Source organism: Dasypus novemcinctus, chromosome 15 (assembly GCF_030445035.2).
Source record: "Dasypus novemcinctus isolate mDasNov1 chromosome 15, mDasNov1.1.hap2, whole genome shotgun sequence".
Lineage (NCBI taxonomy): Eukaryota > Metazoa > Chordata > Mammalia > Cingulata > Dasypodidae > Dasypus > Dasypus novemcinctus.
The window spans coordinates 7912967-7931394 of record NC_080687.1 but is presented as its reverse complement, the minus strand read 5'-3'; positions in this window follow the sequence as shown (position 1 = coordinate 7931394).

Genomic DNA, 18428 nt, shown 5'->3' with positions numbered 1-18428 from the left:
ACTTGAGAGTGTTTGTGGAGCGTACTTAACCCCCAGGTGTTTGGACAGCTCCCAAGATTTCTCCAGGTGTGGAGTGATTGCCCTGTCCCTCCAAATGCTGGGGTCGGGGCCTCATTAAGAAGCTCAAGTCAGGAGCTGGGGAAAAAGTCTTATTTTCTTCAAAATTTGTCTTTTCCTCCACCCTGGAAATTAGGAAATACAGAGGTAATCTATTGCCTCCTGGAATTTTGAATAGGTGATCCCTCAGTGCACGGGGGGACGTGGGACCCAGCCTGTTGCCAGGGAGGGTGCAGGCCTGTGAGCTCCCTGGGGGGCTGGGGTCTCGCACAAGCAGCTTCATGCTTTGATTCCGTTTTATATTTCTCTCCAAGAGTCTTTTTTATTTTATTTTCCCCCCACCTTGCAGCTTATTTTGCTGTCTGTTCTCTGTGTCCATTTGCTGAGCACGTTTTCTGCCTCTGCTTGTCTCCTTTTGTGGCATCATCTTGCTGTGTCAGTTCTCCGTGGGTGCAGGTGAGCCTGCCTTCACAAGGAGGCCCCGGGATGCGAACCCAGGGCCCCCCACATGGCAGACGGGAGCCCACTGATGGAGCCACAGCCGCTTCCCGCCTAGAGTTTTTTTTTAAGATTTATTTTATTTCATCTTATTTCTCTCCCCTCCCCGCCCCCATCCTGGTTGTCTGTTCTCTGTCTATTTGCTGTGTCTTCTTTGTCCGCTTCTGTTGTTGTCAGCGGCACGGGAATCTGTGTTTCTTTTTGTTGCATCATCTTGCTGTGTCAGCTCTCCGTGTGTGCGGCTCCATTCCTGGGCAGGCTGCACTTTCTTTCGTGCTGGGCGGTTCTCCTTATGGGGCGCGCTCCTTGCATGTAGGACTCCCCTACGCAGGGACACCCCTGCGTGGCACGGCACTCCTTGCACACATCAGCACTGCACATGGGCCAGCTCTACATGGGTCATGAGGCCCGGGGTTTGAACCGCGGACCTCCCATGTGGTAGGCGGATGCCCTAACCACTGGGCCAAGAAAGCCGCCCCTCCAAGAGTTTTTAAAGTGAGTTAAAATCCACTTCAAATGAAACGTCCCATTTCAGTCCATCTAAAACAAAGGTGGAAACTTGGAGAATCATCAACAAAATTCTTTAGAAAAGTAGATCTGACATCACAGAACCAGCCTCTGCCAAGCCAGCACCCAACACAAAGCTACATCCACCTGTTTTTGGCCAAACCCAGGTCCTTTTCCACATCACCTCAAATATAGATACAATGTCAGAAAGAGAAGCAAGTTCTTAAATTGGACAACCAAGGCTTCCTTTAGGAAAGAAGGTAGTTTTCCACTGAATAGGTCTTGTCTAATGGTCCTTTGTAACATCCCATTCAGGTTACAGAATTCGCAGAATTGGGATTTAAAAACAGTTTATCTCCTGTTACTTTTCTTCATCTACTGAAAATGGCAATTTGTTAATTTCTTCAGGTTTCCCATTCACAGCTCCATTTGTACATACACAATTCTCATTCTTATTTTTTTACAGTGATAATTTAAATTCTTACTGTTGGTCACTTTTTTGGGATGCTATTAATTTTGCCAATCTCTTTTTTGTAAATTTGATGTGTTTCTCTGATCCTATATCTTGTTCCTGTGTAGAGTGCACCATATTCTTTTAATTGGAAAATTGGACCTTAGTATTTTCTGATGGTCCATTTTTTTTTCTTTAATACTATTTGCTATCTTGTGTTTTACCAGGTCTGAGGTATTGCAAAAGAATCAGTTAGCGTTTCTCTAGACTTTGTCTTGGAAATAAAAAGACCATATATAATCCCATGCTAAAAAGGTGGAACAGAAGACAGTCCTTATATTCATGAACAATTCAGGTTTTAGATTTAAAAATAATATCTAAACACAAAGGAAAACTATAAATGAGAAGGCAATTATGAAAAACAAATCTGAAGAATTAATTTTACAATTAGTTAAGTAATGCAAAAGAAAAATCATTTAGTAGCTAGATTATTAAGTCATTTTACTGACTTAGAATGTAAAAATTCCCACATCTGGGAATGGATGTGGCTCAAGCAGTTGAGCTCCCGCCGCTCACATGGGAGGTCCCAGGTTTGGTTCCCAATGCCTCCTGATAAAACAAAAAACAAACAACAAGCAAAAACAACAACAACAACAAAAAAAAAACAAATGATAAAACCAACTCAGGCAGGCCAATGTGGCTCAGTGGTTGAGTGCCGGCTTCCCACGTACAAGCTCCTGGGTCCAGTCTGGTCCCTGAAAACAAAACAAAAAAAACCCCAGATCTAAAACTATACAGTTATGTCTGAATGAATAAAAGCAGAACATTCTTGAATACATTTGAACAAACATGCACTTTTTCTGCTCATATGACAGTACCCCATATCTGCTTACAGATGTCAGGAAAGGTAATTATTAGAATGTATTAAAAGAAGAGGGAGTAATGTTATATGAAGTTTCTACATATTTCATAGGTAATAATATCTTTGGTTTAGTGTCTTTAGAAAAGCCTTTGCCTCAGAACAACTAACCAGGTCTGGAATAAATGCTAAGGTGAAACCAAACTACTGCAAAGTAGCATTATTGAGACATGGTCTGGTTAACTTTTCCTCTGAAGCATCATTTAATTCCAAAAATTTCAAATTAATTTCTTCTTCCTTTACAACTATCCAGAAGCTATAAAATCAGATATTATCAATGGGAAATATTAATTACAAAATTTTTATATTGAATTATTCATTCTCAGAGTCCTGATAGAGTTAGATACTGCAGTGAAATTCTGGGACAATTATGGTAGAGTTTTTTGTTTTTTTTTCCTTTGTATAACATAAATACTTTTTTGTCTATCCAAATATGTTACAACTTGGCAAAAATAAGCTTAGAAATTGACAAGCAACATATCCATCATTAATAAACACTGTATTTACTTGAAACTCCTTAGTATTTAGGAGATCTCCCACTCCTGTCCAGTGTTTTTATTTCACTTAAAAATAATATTAAATTCTCCCTATGACTTAAAAAGTAATTTAGGAATATGTTATCTTCCTAAAAATTTCAGACAGTATGGAATGAGCTAGTCTTCTTCAACACTCCACTCCTAATCCTTACTGTTTTCCTAGAGTTAACCATTCATCAGCTTATCATATATAATTCCACAATTTCTGTTTCTTCTGTGTCCTTCATATATACAATTCATTGTTAGGAACTTTAAGCACAATGACAAATATCTACTCTCATTTTCAGGAGCCCTTTTTTAAGGGCTATAATTTTACTCCTATTTAAGTTTTAAAATGTTTTGTTGGCTGCAAAACATAAAAGAAAACCACAAAATTTAAAAATAATGCCTATAATTCTACCAAATTTAATATTTCTAAACATGTCATTGCATTGGGAAACTGGGTAGCTTAGACTTTCCTCCCTTCACTAGTATTCCCAGGTATTCATAATAATTATTGAGAAATCACCTCTCATTGCAAATTAAATCACTTGTAATCCAATCTTTTCAAAAGCAAATTAGAGGGAAGCGAACTTGGCCCAAAGGCTAGGGCGTCAGTCTACCACATGGGAGGTCTGTGGTTCAAACCCAGGGCCTCCTTGACCCATGTGGAGCTGGCCCATGCGCAGTGCTGATGCGCACAAGGAGTGCCTGCCACGCAGGGGTGTCCCTTGCGTAGGGGAGCCCCACACGCAAGGAGTGCGCCCCATAAGGAGAGCCGCCCAGCGTGAAAGAAAGTTCAGCCTGCCAGGAATGGCGCCACACACATGGAGAGCTGACACAACAACATGACTCAACAAAAAGAAACACAGATTCCGGGTGCCGCTGGTAAGGATAGAAGAAGTCACAGAAGAACACACAGTGAATGGACACAGAGAGCAGACAACTGGGGGGGTGGGGGAGGGGGTTAAGGGGAGGGAAAAAAAAGCAAATGAGAACCATCCTTCCTAATTTTTACAACAAAAAATTACATTTAATTTGGGAAACAGACCCATGTCTATGTTGGTTGTGAAGTGTGTTTTGTGGCTTTCAAAATCTGTTATCATCTAGGGCCTACACTTTTCTTAAAATAGCCCTGTAGATTAGTGTGTGTAGATATTTTTAAAAATTTGTTTGTTTTCACTCAAATATTTTAGAGACTTCCAATGTGAGTAGATATATAGTCATTTCCTCATTTTGCTAGTTGAGTGCTAATGTTTCAGTGCTTGTTAGGAGGTGGGAGGGCGTAGGGTTAAACATAGCTATCAATGAAAGCAGTAGGCAAAGTTGGTAGTTAAGCCCTGTATACTAAACATGCGTGAAGATTAAGAACCACATGTGATTGCAAATAAGAGCCACGATAAGGTGGGTCCCATCTTCAAGGAGCTTACCATCTGGTAGGGAGGCCAGGAATTGCACAGTAATACGTAATGATTACTATGGAGGGAAAGCAGGGCGTGCTCTAACCCATTTCAGCGAAGGCCCCTGAGGAAGTGAAATTTCAGCTGGACCTGAAATACGAGTAGGATTTTTTCCAGCTGCATGGAAATGTCAAGTTTGGATTGGTGAAACGATAACTCTACAGGCTGAGGGAGTATCATATGGCAAGGCCCAGAAGGAAGAGGGAATGTGGTGGCAAGTGCAAAAAACACAAACAGAATCTAGAGGAAACAGGAGAAAGGGCAGGAGAAGTGGGCAGACGGCAGAGCCTGGGGGCGTTGCTAGCCAGTCAGGGAGCTTGATAGACTTCTAAAAGCAATGGGAAGTCAGCATCGAAGAGTTACCTCTTCCGTGAGATGATGAATTGGTGAGAGGACAGACCAGAAGCAGGATGACCTGTATGAGGGTTGTTGGAATCGTCAGGTGAGCTGTGAAGAAGAGCTGGACCAGAGTGATGGAGAAAAGCTCATTGATTCTAGAGACAACTGATGGGCAGGATCAGCAAGGTAGGGCTGAGAAGGAAGAGACAATGCCTAAGTTTCTAATTCCAGAGAGGAGGTTCAGAGTGGACCAGAAATAATCTTTTTGCCCTGCTGATAAAGGTTATCTCAGGTTCTTCAGTGGGGGGAAACTAGAGAATGATATCAGAACACAGATCCCTGTGAGTGTGAGTAGTAAATATTATTTACTCTAAATCCAGAGCGGAGTTCCAGCCATTTTCAACAATATGAGTTTTGTCATTTGAATCATCTTAATTAAAAAAAAACCCTATACTATTGTGACAAATAGCCAGATTTGGGTCCCCCACTTTTAAATTAATAGTTAAAATCTTGGAGCAAACAAAACCAGGAGAGTGCCTGACATGGAGTTCTGAGTTATGGAGGTTCATTTCTATTTGGATACATTAGACACTTGGTCTTCAAATGTGTCAACTCAGAGGAGTCTCATTATGTTCTCTGGGATAGGAAGGGCAGGTGCAATCGCCTTCATTGTACAAAAGGGGAGCTGAGTCCAGGAAAGTTTAGATGACGAGCACAAAGGCACGTGGAATCAGGACATTGGACTCAAGTCTTAAGAACTTTTTGGTCTAATGCTTTTTCTGGTATCGCTAGCTATCTCAGAACCTGGAAATGAGTCAGCTGGGAAACAAGTGGCTGCTGTCTGTGGCTAAACCAGAGAGGCTTGGAGCAGTCATGCAAAGCTTCCCAGTCGAGAGAGAAATCCTGGCCGTTTTATACCTATTTAGAGGAAATGGCTGTTCCAAGTTTGGTGCTGAGAAAGTCGCCTCGTTTGTCAAATGATGTCCAAATGTCATCATAGAAAACGTCAGTATTGACTGAATAGCAACTCGCCCTTTTCCTTCTGAGGAGCCGTGCACCTGAAGTGCCTCATCTTGACGGTGGAGACTCTGAGATGCTTGAGGGGTCCGTGGTGAGAGACGGCTGTTTGAACCCACACAGCCCTTGGTGCAGAGTGGGCACATGAAAGGTGGTTGAGCAGATGACATGCGGCTGCCTCCCCATCTGTGGAACATAAGTGCAAGGAATCATTATCTCAAGGTTCCCTTCCACAGGCTGCCGATTCTGACAGCTGGCTTTCTCTGTTGCACCCTGGCTGGCTGGAGAACTTGCATTTGGAAGAATGACCTTTTAGGCTCCTGTGCACACGTAAAAGGCGGCCTGCTGAAATTCTGTTTTTTACAAAGCAGTTTTATTCATATAGCTGTGTGTGTGTGCCTGAGTTAGCTGATGAGTTTTGTTTTGTTTTTGAATGGCTCGCTCCTGCAAGGAAGAGGTTTCTCAGTTGGAAAATGGACTTTTGCTTCACGAAGGCCTGGTCTGCTCTATTGGAAATAGTTGATGTATTGCATGTTGTGAATGAGATCATTTTAATGAAGAAGCTCTTTCTTCACGCACATGCTCCTCTCAATCAAATTGCACCTCCTTATTTTAATAATTATCTCAAATATGTGGGCAAAGTAGATATTTCAGCTTCCTGGCTGCTCAAACAAGGGATTGACTTAACAACAGGAATCTACGGGTTCACAGTTGCAGAGGCTGATAGGCTGGCTTCCTGGCAATCTTCGGAGGTCCCTGGCTTTTCCATCACGTGACAATGCACATGGCGGCCTCCTCTCCTTTTTCTTCAGGGCTCCGTTGACTTCCAGCTTCTGGCTGCTGCAGTGGCTTCCTTTCCTGTGTCCAATCTCCTTTGCTTATAGAGACTCCAGCCGGGTTGGCTTAGGAGGCCTCCTCCTTCAGTTTGGGTGCACCTTAACTAACACGTCTTCCCAGGCCCTACTTAGAAATGGGTTCACGTGCACAGGACAGGGATTGGGACCCGAACATGACTTTTATGGGGGATACAATTCAATCCCCAACGATAGAATGTCTGTATTTTTGAGAAAAGTAGCTTTCCTCTGCCTTATCTCCCCACTTTGTTCCAATTGCCAGCCCTCCACCTGGTGCTCTGGGAAGCTGTTTCAGATAGGCCTGCTGCTAATTTTGTTTGGAGAGCATGTCTGAGTCACTGTAGAGTGCATGAATCTTGCTGCTCTCGCTATTTTTAAAAGGTCAGGCCAATTACTGGTTTCTGAAGCTGCAGAGCCTGCCAGCAGGGCATAGCAGAGCTGTCTCTGCTTGGCCCCAGTATGTCCTGGATCAAAAGAAAAGCCTCAGCCACCTGGCCCACGTGGTGCACTGACGCTGAAGCAGATGCTACACACCAGAGGAGGTCCATGGTCTCCAGGAAAGACAGGCAAGGCGGGCTTTAACTACCCCTGCAGAGCTGGGGAGGCACTGTTCTTAGAGTCTCAATGAGATATCCAGTAACTAGCAGCCCCCACACTGCACAGAAAGATCTGTTTGGTCCACATAGCATTTTTCTTTGAATTAATTATCAATAATTTAACATTGTGGCATTTCATATTAAAATCTGGATTATTAGCATCTCCAGAAAAATCAGAAGATCCAGTCACATTGGATTTCCATTTTTACTTGCAACAGCCAGCCTTTTTAGATGCTCTTTCCTTTGCCAACTTCCTCACCCTTCTCTATTGCTTCCCTGGTTCTGACAGTAGGTTACTTATTATGGTGATTGCAGTGTTGTGTTGTATTTCTCACACTCAGCCTGGCTTTGCTCATTTATGTTCCCTGCTTGCATCTATAGGCATTTAAATCTGTGACCCCTATTGTTTTTTTTATTATGTATTTTTAAAAAATTTTTAATTTTAAAAAAAATTATTTATCTTTTAATATTGTCTTTTTAAAAAAAGATAAATAGATCACACAAAACATTACATTAAAAAACATAAGAGGTTCCCATAGACCCCACTCTTTGCCACCCCCCCCCCAACTCCTACTCCTCCAACGTCCCCTTTCATCAGTGAGGCACAGTCATTGCATTCGGTGAATACATCCTGGGGCACTGCCACACCCCATGGACTATAGTTTACATTGTAGTTCACACTCTCCCCCAGTCCATCCAGTGGGTTATGGCAGGATACACAATGTCCTGCATCTGCCCCTGCAATAGCATTCAGGGCAACCCCAAGTCCCGTAAACGCTGTGACCCCTATTCTAATATATTTTATTTAAAAGCCTTGGTTTGGCTTTGTATTAATCACGGTTCTCCGGGGAAACAGAACAGATATATTTACAGATATCTGTAGTATCATGAAATTTTTATAAGAATTGTCTTATGCAACTGTGGGGATGCATAAGTCCAAACTCCGTAAAGCAGGCTGCAAGCTGGGTGCTCCAATGAAGGTTTCCGATGAGTTCTTCAGGAGAAGGTGGCTGGTTGAAGTGGAGGGGGGAAATTCTCTCTTCTGACTGATGATATCATCACTTCTCCCTTCAAAGCCTTCAACTGGTTGGATGTAACATCTCTCATTGTTGAAGGGGCCAAGTTGACACATAAACTTCACCGCCACAGGCTTTAGTTGATTTGATTTAAGCTAACAAGTGCTAAGTCTCTGTCTTCCCATAGTTTATATTTAAGCTTGGAAAAAAGGGCATAATATTTATTCCTTCACTGCTCAAGGACCTGCTGTGTTCAAGGCATTGCTCTAGACACTGGGACACAATGAAACACAACACAGTCCTGGTCCCTGCCGTTGTGAGTTTACAGTCCATCAAAGAGATAGACTTCAGACAATTGCTTTGGAAAAGAGGAAGTCTTAATTTCTATGAAACCATTGGGGAATGATAACAAAATATGACACATACTCCCTGTTCTGGGGGTGGATGGATAATGTGTTGTTCCAAGGGGACCTTGAAAGTGCCACACAAGAATGACCTGGAATACCTGTTTCCTGAGATCAGGATTGTACTCTGAAGCTGTAATGAGTATAAGGGAACTATCCTTTGGAGACCATAAAGCCATCTCACACCATCATTGTTCACTGTATTGACATTTTTTCAGTCATTAGGAAAGTCCCTTAATCTCTCAGGACCTCAGTGCCCCAGTGCCATTTTCTTTAAATGATCTCTAGGGTCTCTTCTGGCTCTGAAGCTCTGTGACCTATGAATGAAAAGTCTAATTTTGCATGACAAAGAATTCAGAGTGTTAACAGGTATGACACTCTCTGCCTTCATGGGTACAAAAACATCTTTGGGGAATGGGGTAAGTCTGGTGATCTGTAAATTCAGTTTAATAGAGAAGACTTAAGAGAGTATTTTAGGTAGGGGAAGAGCAACAACAGAAGATATAAACTATGGGTGAACCATATTGATAAAGAGCAGGAAAACCACACTGATACTAGCTGATGAGCGAGGTTGTGACCAGGAAGAGCAGGAGAGAAAGAAGCTCAGAGAAATCAAGTGAGGCCTCTAAGTTGAAGGGTTTGGATCTAGGCTTGAGGATTTAGCCTAGACCCAATGAGATTTTTTTTTAATGAAAATTATTTGGACAATTCTGAATCTCAGGCTATCTCTCCCCTTCTCCCCTCTCCCCAGTGCCATTGACTGACAGCTGTAGAACCCAGTCTCCTCGCTTCTGGGCAGAGCCTCCTGAATTCCTACTTGACAAAGGCTTAGAAATACTTAGGTCTCAAATTTGTCACAGTCTATTTGAGCTATGAAAAATAAAACTGTAATTGAACTGAAAATATGAATACAAGGAGCATTACAGAAAGACACTTAAAAAAAAAAAAAGCCAATGGCTGAAAATTTTCCACCAGTCTATAGTATGAGATCATCTTAGGTAATTTGCCATTGTCAACCACTCTCCTCCTTCTCCTCTTTGGCTAAGGAAATACAAGGGTCTGCCAACAACAGATAAGAGAAGGAAGAAGTCGGGTTAATTGATTTTCCAGCTCTCTGACTTACAATGTGATCTCTGTGGTTATTTTTAAATGGCAGGCAGGTCAGCGTTTGCCTGGATTCTATGGTTCAGGAAGTTTGTGATTGAGTTTCCTAAAGTTTCTCACCTCTTTTAAAATAGAAAAATGAAAAGGGGAATAGTAATCTGTTACTCTGGCCGAGTAGAATTGGGGTCAGCTGCTCCAAAAGATGATTTCCAAGTTAAGATGATTTAAAACACAGGAATAAAACCAATTGCCTGCCAGGATCCTTGGCCACATTGCCTAGAGTTCCAAAGCACTAATCTGGGCAATCATGGCTCTTCTCAATCCTACCTGATGTCTTGAGATGCAATTTTGTTTAATTATTTTATATCTTCAACATTGAAAATCATTAACAGCAGGATGCTATCCATAAGAAGCAAACTCTAAACTCAGTATTCCTTCCTAGGGAAAACATAGGACCTAGCATATTCATCATTGCCCTCATTTTGAGAAATTTCTTCCTTTATCTTAAGGAATAATGTGAATCCCATCCCAGGTTTGTGGATAGCCCAGAGAGCAAATAATTCATGGCAGCATCTCAAAACAATGGCAAAAGCAAGTCACTTTAAGGTTTCAAAGAAACTGTAGAGCACTTTGGTGGGAAAATGGAAGACAAATGACAGGGAACCTATCTATCTGTGACAGCCTGAAGTTCTTTTACGAATTCCAAAAAGAAAAAGATTATGTTTTTGAACATTGCTGTGGGTTTGAGACCCTTTTGACTGGACTATATTGTTGTGGAATTTAAGAGAAGTTCAATTATTCGAGTATAGAGAGGCCAGGACTCAGGAATGATTTTGAGAAGGAAAAATGGTTTATTGACGGCCGGCCGGACTCGGGAGCTTTCTGTTTGAATCCCGAGCCCGGAACAAGATTTTCAAACGTCTTTTATACAGAGAGGAAAGGCCAAATGGTCCCTTTGTTTCAGTTCTCAGTAGGCTTCAATTAGCATATATCTCTTTCACATCTTAGGTAAGCTTTTAGCAAGGACTCCAGACATTTTAGATAAGCCTTGGTTTTTGCATTTCCCCTAAATACTTAAAGTTTATAGCCCTTGCTTTGTTAAACATTTCCTGGGACTGGAGCCTGCTGTCACCGTCCCTAAGGGCAGGACTGCAGCCTCTTACCGTTCCACACCCACAAGTCAAACAACTTAGTTATTTCTGAAGAGACACAAGTCAAACAGCTTAGTTATTTCTGAAGAGACAAAGAGCCTTCCACCCATAGCCCACATCATTCCCCCCTTTGTCAAAGTTTACTTGCTAAGCTTTGGCATAATTATTGTTGTAGCTATGAGGTGGATGACTGTTTGTTGTCTTGACTGATTATTTATCAGTCTTTAGTACAGCATCAAGGACCGTTTTTAGAAGTTTAGAACTTTTCATTCTGGACAGCAGAATCTTGGGCAGGGGCCTCCCGCAGTTATTCTGCTGCCACTGGCACTCACGTGGATTTCCAGTCAGGTTCCAGATCCATCTATTACTTTTATTTTACTCTTAAAGAGTTTACACCTTTAATTTAAAAGGGGTGCTGAAGGGAGACGATCTCTTTTCTGTAACTGCTTCCTGCTGGCCATGGGCTGTAGTCATTGCCTAATAAGGTGTAAAAACTCTTTAATTTATTCTAACTGGAGGAAGATGGATCTGGCATTCTGTACGAAGTTGGATGAAGTTTTCATATGGTTAATAAGATGTTCACTCTGAAAGAAACAAACTTAATTAAAAATTTGGAATACCCGTTTTTAAAAGAGGACACATTGGATTACAGAGATAGACAAGATTAGATGCCTATAAAGATGGCATTCCCCAAAAGCTGGTGGGAACAGCATATACGCTCTTTTTTAAGTTATCCATCTTTAGAGAGAAATTGCAACAGACACTTAGCTTTGTCTGAAGACACATTCCAAGCTGTTCAATGATCGACACTCATTTGCTTTGTCAGATGCTCCTGGTGAACTGGCACTCCTTGGGCAACTGGCTTCACTCAGGATTAGAACACTAATTTGGAAATACTCTTAGTTTTCACCTGTGGGAGTGATCAGAACTACAGAATAAAGATTTTTACACCTTGGTTTTCATTGTACAATTTCTAGCAATTTTGACTTGTTCAGTAGGTGACTCACCATCAGCAAGCAAGCCTCACTTTTGCTAACTTGAGACTGGCTGAGACTGCCACCTTATTCTATAGACATGTTATTAACTGTTTAGAAAATGATTTTACCAGGAATTTAACATGTCTAATATACTTCTGCACTTGATCCAAAATAGAAAAGATAACATTACAATTATTAGGCATATATTTAGTACAGGATAAAAGTACAGCACTTAATATTAACTAATGTATTACTTAATGCATAAGGATTCAGAGTTGCCATTATTAGTTTTGAGTTTCAGGTTTGTAATACTTTACATGTTATCTCTCCATGAGAGCAGGCCATAATGCCAATTGTGCTCAAGTTTTACTTACAGTCTCCTGGTATCATGGCTCCACTTAGCATGTTCTTCAACGCAGTGAGCAAGTTGCAGCATCCTTCCAGTATTCCAGAGATTTTCCAGTATTCTACTAGCCTGGTGCATAGTGCTCTCTGGCACCATGGAACAGTGCCAGTCTGGAGGCGATATCCATTGTACACTTGGCTGTACCGAGTCATTATTGCTTGCAGGAGCTTGAAACTGCAATATAGTTTCCATCGACTTCAGGAGCAGAACCAGAGACTGATATATTTTTAATTGAGGGGTCAGTGACCAGCCTAGCCAATAACTCACATGGAGAGGCCACCTGTAATGTATACAAGGCCTGGTTCGAATGCACAAGAGTTTGACAATGTTAAAGTTTATTCCTTGTTTTATATATATTTTAAACAACTTAACGCAATACATATATCAAATGACTATTTACTTACACAATTTTACTATGAAGATAACAGTAGGTGCTTTACTTTAGTAATAGAGGAAAAATATTATTTTTCATTGTTAGAATGAAAACAATTTTTCCAATAGAATCAAGACAACTTTTTATTACCATTTACTTAAATGTGTATTTTGCAGTGGCCTTCAGACAGGTTTATTATCATGAAGTTATTTCTGCTACCAATACCAATCTAAGTTTCTTTAGTTAACAATGACTTCTACAACTAGAATTATTTAAACATTTTCAGTTTGGAAGATGTTTTACAAACTCTTTATAATTGACTATAACCACATTGACTAGACACCTCATGTTTAAATAAACTTACTAAATTACAATTACCAATGAAAGAAATTTACTCTTTATTTAAGAGAGCATATCTACAATCTTTTCCCTTTAGCCTAATTTCACCAATGTGAACTTACAATTTTCACTTACAATTTTCATTACTGTAAAGATTTTGTACATATGTTAATTTAGTTTATAAATTAACTATGGGAGATTACACTCAAGTTAAATAAAATTGAAACCATAATAGTTTATGCAAGGAATGTTCTCTTTTTCCCTTACAGGAAGCTAAAAACTTCTTTTCTTTAAGTTATGAAAATTATTAATTTAAAAGCATAACTGACTACCAGGTTTTAAAACACATGCATACTGACTTCCAGGTTTCAAAACACATTACACAATTACTTAATTTTTTAAAATCATAACCCAGGAAAGATCTCTCCATAGTTTTTATGGACTTTCCTTTACTTACTGAAATTTGTTAATAGAGCCACTAATTACCTTATTTTGTTGGAAAGAAATCTTCTGGAAGAAAATAAGGCTCACCAGATTGTGGAGAAGAAAATACTTTATTCTCAATCTTGCAAGAAGGGGCGCAGAGCCAGATATGGCTGGTGCCCCGAACAAAGAAAAATGACACAATTTATACCCCTAAGCCTAGCATGCAAGCTCTTCCTGTTTTTCCATAGATTGGATACTTCAGAAGTTACAGCTGAGATTTAACTTTCCCACGCAAAAGTTTGATTTAACTGCTTCTTCTATCACATTCCAACCATTTTAGTTTTTACCTGCTCCCCCCCTTTGTCAAATAAGGAATAGAATTTAGTGCTGAAATGGCACCGACTTAGTTAGCTCCTTCTTGGGCATCCTTCCACTGCCCATAGGACTGGCCTAAACTGGTCTCCTCCACTGCTGTCCAACCCGGGAGTGGGAGACTGAGGCAGCAGGCCGCCGGGTTACATCAACATTTTTCTTCTGTGAAAATTAACCTAATCTTTGTTTTGTTTTGTTTTTTCCAATTTATGGCTGACAAAGGTTTAAACTGGGAAATTACCAGGCAAACTGATTCTTAATTCCCTAGCCTAGTAGATAGGTTTAATCTGCCACACCTAGTCTTGCCTTAAAAGCTCTTGCAAAGAGGAGGCCCTTTCCCAATTGTTTCCATAATCAGATTTCTATGACTTTTTCATCCTGCTTAGTTCAATTTGGGCTTTAAGAATATTTATAATATAACTGCATATTTAATTTTTAACAATTTGAGCAAATAGGCAGACATGAATAGTTTGACACAACAACATGACTTTAGTTACTTTAAACTTTTCAAAGACTTTTGAAACTCTTCTTAATTTGCACTATGACCATGCAGTTTACCACAAGAATTTTCTTTCTTACTTAATGGATTGTAATAACCAAAATGTTCTCAATGCCTTAGCACCATTTTGTTTTAGAACTTTATATTTTACCTTGAAATTAGCAGAATTTTGGATAAGCAACAAGATTAGTTTTATATATATTTACTGAGGCTATTTGAAGCCTCAGGGAGACAGACTGCTTTCTCTCATGAATTGCCACTCTTAGGAACACTGACCGTCAAGGCAGGAGACTTCTCCCCCTCCACCCCCCTTTTGGTTTTGGAGATAATAAAACTCCAGTGGTCATTTAACCTTATTCTATCAGGCAGCAATTTATTTAGTTTACACTTGAATTCATGAGAGAAAGGGTTACTAATACCAGAAGAGGAGACAGTGATGTCCCAGCTCTTCTCAATTATGAAATAACCACAGGCAAAGGCAAAGGGCGAGGTTAGGCCTGAAGCAACCATAAACAAAGGAAAGGTTAGTGTAGAATTTACACTTAAATAATAGTTTCAGGCTAAATTCACCCAGCTATAATCTCAGTTATTGTCTTTCCACTGTTTTACAATATAAATGCATTTATAAATGATTTTAACTCTTAGTTACAGTTTTTATTAATTTTTTTAAAACCTATTAATTTTATAACACCTTTAAATACCTTTCATTCAACTTATAACATATTAAATGAACTTAACCATTACTTTAATTTTTCCTTTAAAGTGAAAGAATAAATCTCTTGCAGTTAGTTTGAAATAAAAGGCTACTTTTCAGGATTTGATTTCTAGAACATAAAATGTTCTTTTAAAAGAACTCTTCTTCAAACATTGAGGATATGATGAGGTTAAAGCACAAGAAGCTATTGATAAAATATTTTCTTTATATATTGATCTTACTCAATTTAATCATAAAAATTTCCCTTCCACAAACCTTCTACACTTTCAGTATTCATTCAGGTTCTGTCCCACACTCTACTCTTTCCAATAATCAATCATTTTATCTTAGGACAAAATCATCTTCTGTTGCCTTAACAATAAAAACACACTCCATATATCCCACATACTAAGTTACCAGGCAAACGTCTTGCAACATATAATTGCCATTAATACTAACCAAGTTTGTTAAAATAATGAACTTTTCTTCACTTTAAATACTTAGTAGCATGTAATACCAGAAACAGTTTTTTTGGAAGCAAGTTGGCAGGGGAGATTGGCTGCCGAATAAGTTTGTTATAAAATTGCCTTTTATTATTATTATCAATTCAGTTTTGTTAAATAATGACTTTCTGCAATTAGCCACTTAAATACCTTAAACAATGCTTTGTAAAACCTTTATATTTATTTATACCCTTAATACAAAGTTTACCTTCACAGAACACATTCTCTTACTTAAGGTTACTACAATACCTTCTAAGAACCTGAGCAGAATGCAAACGTATTTTGGCTTTGACACCCTAAGGAGGGAACTTTACTGCATTTATTCTGATTCTGCTTTTCACCTCCTTCACTTCCCCCCCTTCCAGGCAGTCGGGTGCACAACAAACAGGAATGCGGCTTATGAATAGAAGGGTGGACTCACTGGAAAGGGGCAAGCCGCTCCCCCCTTTCCAGCTTTCAGCCAAAATGGGCAGACAGAACCTACTCAAATTTGGCAACTCTCCCAGGAACCCAGCCGCCCTGACTGGGACATTCCCAACAGACTTGGGTGCTTGGCGCGGACACAGATGGCCTCCAAGCCCCGGCAAAGGGCCAGACCAGAGACAAGACACCAGAACATGCACAAACATCTAGACTCCTCAGCTTTTGCCCCAGAATCATTTCACCCCCTTGCCAATGGCAAGGGAGGGCTCCAGCTCAGCTGTAATTCTACTTCATGTAAGGACACAACTCCAACACTAACATTGAGCTGACACAGACAGAAGCACAAAGGTCACTAATCTGACTCACAAGTTTATATATTTATTTTCACCACGGCTGCTCCCACAGCCATCACAAACCTCAGAACACTTAACATTTGGTATAAAGCAAATTCATTCACAAATTAGCACCATAACAAAAGATTTCAGCTAGACTTTTCCACTGTTTAAACTTTACACCCAGACCAAGCTCCACAAGCCGATCCATTTTCCTGTAACCAAGTTTTGTTTTCCTTAATCTAGACCAATTTCCAGGATATTAGGACTCGAACCTATAAATACCCTTCCTATTAAAATCGAGACTCCACTCCTTTAGTGGATATAAGACCAGTACCAGATTCTAACATGCAGTTAGACAAACCCAAAACACCAGGGCTTTTCCCCGGTTTTCCTCCTTTTCCCAAGCCTAGAGAGAACGGCTTCCCCCCAGCCTTCTGGGGCTACTAGGGTTCTCTCGGGAGGTGATCAGCCTCCCCTTCCTAGCAATTAAAGCTAGGGCCTTCCAGACTCTGCTCACCCGGGGAGTCTTACCTTCTTCCATGTTCAGAGTTCTTTTTCGTTCCCAGAATCTTTCTCTTCAGACCTTCCATTGCCCCTCGATTTTGTCGGGAAGATTCTGGTGGAGCCCACATCTTTTCTGGATTAAATTTAATCCAGGGGCGCCCAGATTTGGGGTTCACCCGAGTCCTCCCGGCTTCCTCGGGGATTTGGAAGGGGCAGCAAAATGCTACCGTCTCTGGCCTTCATTTTTGTCCTGCCGCGGTCGCCATTAATGTTGTGGAATTTAAGAGAAGTTCAATTATTCGAGTATAGAGAGGCCAGGACTCAGGAATGATTTTGAGAAGGAAAAATGGTTTATTGACGGCCGGCCGGACTCGGGAGCTTTCTGTTTGAATCCCGAGCCCGGAACAAGATTTTCAAACGTCTTTTATACAGAGAGGAAAGGCCAAATGGTCCCTTTGTTTCAGTTCTAAGTAGGCTTCAATTAGCATATATCTCTTTCACATCTTAGGTAAGCTTTTAGCAAGGACTCCAGACATTTTAGATAAGCCTTGGTTTTTGCATTTCCCCTAAATACTTAAAGTTTATAGCCCTTGCTTTGTTAAACATTTCCTGGGACTGGAGCCTGCTGTCACCGTCCCTAAGGGCAGGACTGCAGCCTCTTACCGTTCCACACCCACAAGTCAAACAACTTAGTTATTTCTGAAGAGACACAAGTCAAACAGCTTAGTTATTTCTGAAGAGACAAAGAGCCTTCCACCCATAGCCCACATCAATATCAGGAAGGCATGACTCAGGTTGAGTGTCTGCCCTCTTACTGGAGCGTCATTGAACAGAGACTCAGGGAGAGAGAAATGCAGGAGAAAGGAAGTTTGCACTTTTGATCCTGCCATGAGAGAGAAAAGAGAAAGTACACAGAGGACTCCAGGTTCACCTACAGCTGCAGAAAGACAAAGAAGCAGTGGAGGCTGAGAAAGGTCCCGGAGTCTACAGAAGCTGGAAAGAGACCCCTGTGAGCTGGGCCCATGGAGTAGCTCAAGGCTGAAGAGATGAGCCATGTGGTTGATAGCCCACAGTTGAACTTGGGGAGAAAGCAGAACAGCCAAGACAGAGAGTGGAGGCCCAGAAGGAGACAAACCCCATGCCTAGTTGCTCACAGTTGAGCTCCTGGAGATGGTAGATTCAGGAAAGGAAGGCAGGGACCTTGGCAGGGATTGGCCACCATCTTGGTTTACCATGTAGCAGGACCCCAGGATCACCAATGCCCGACTTTGGTGAGAAAGCATCTCTGATGGTGCCTTAATTTGGACATTTCATGGCCTTGGAACTGCAAGCTTTTACCCTAAATAAAATTCCCAGTATGAAAGCCAACTCATTTCTGGAACTCTGCATCAGCAACCCTGTGGCAAATTAAGACACCCTCCTAATTATTTGGATTCATTACTTTGATACTTTGAAGATATTTATGGTAAGGGTGGTACAAGATCAGGTTTAAAATTAAGATGGTTGCTCTAAGCAGAACTACTTTGTGCTACTGAGAAATGGAGAGACATGGCACTGAAATGTTGTGGCAACTTATGCTTTGTAGGACTTCACCTTCAGTCCCATCCAAGGTGTGCCCCACTTACTATAAGGGACAAGATAGAGGTTTGCTCTGTGGAAGCAGAACTTTTGTAAGTAAAATCATATTTT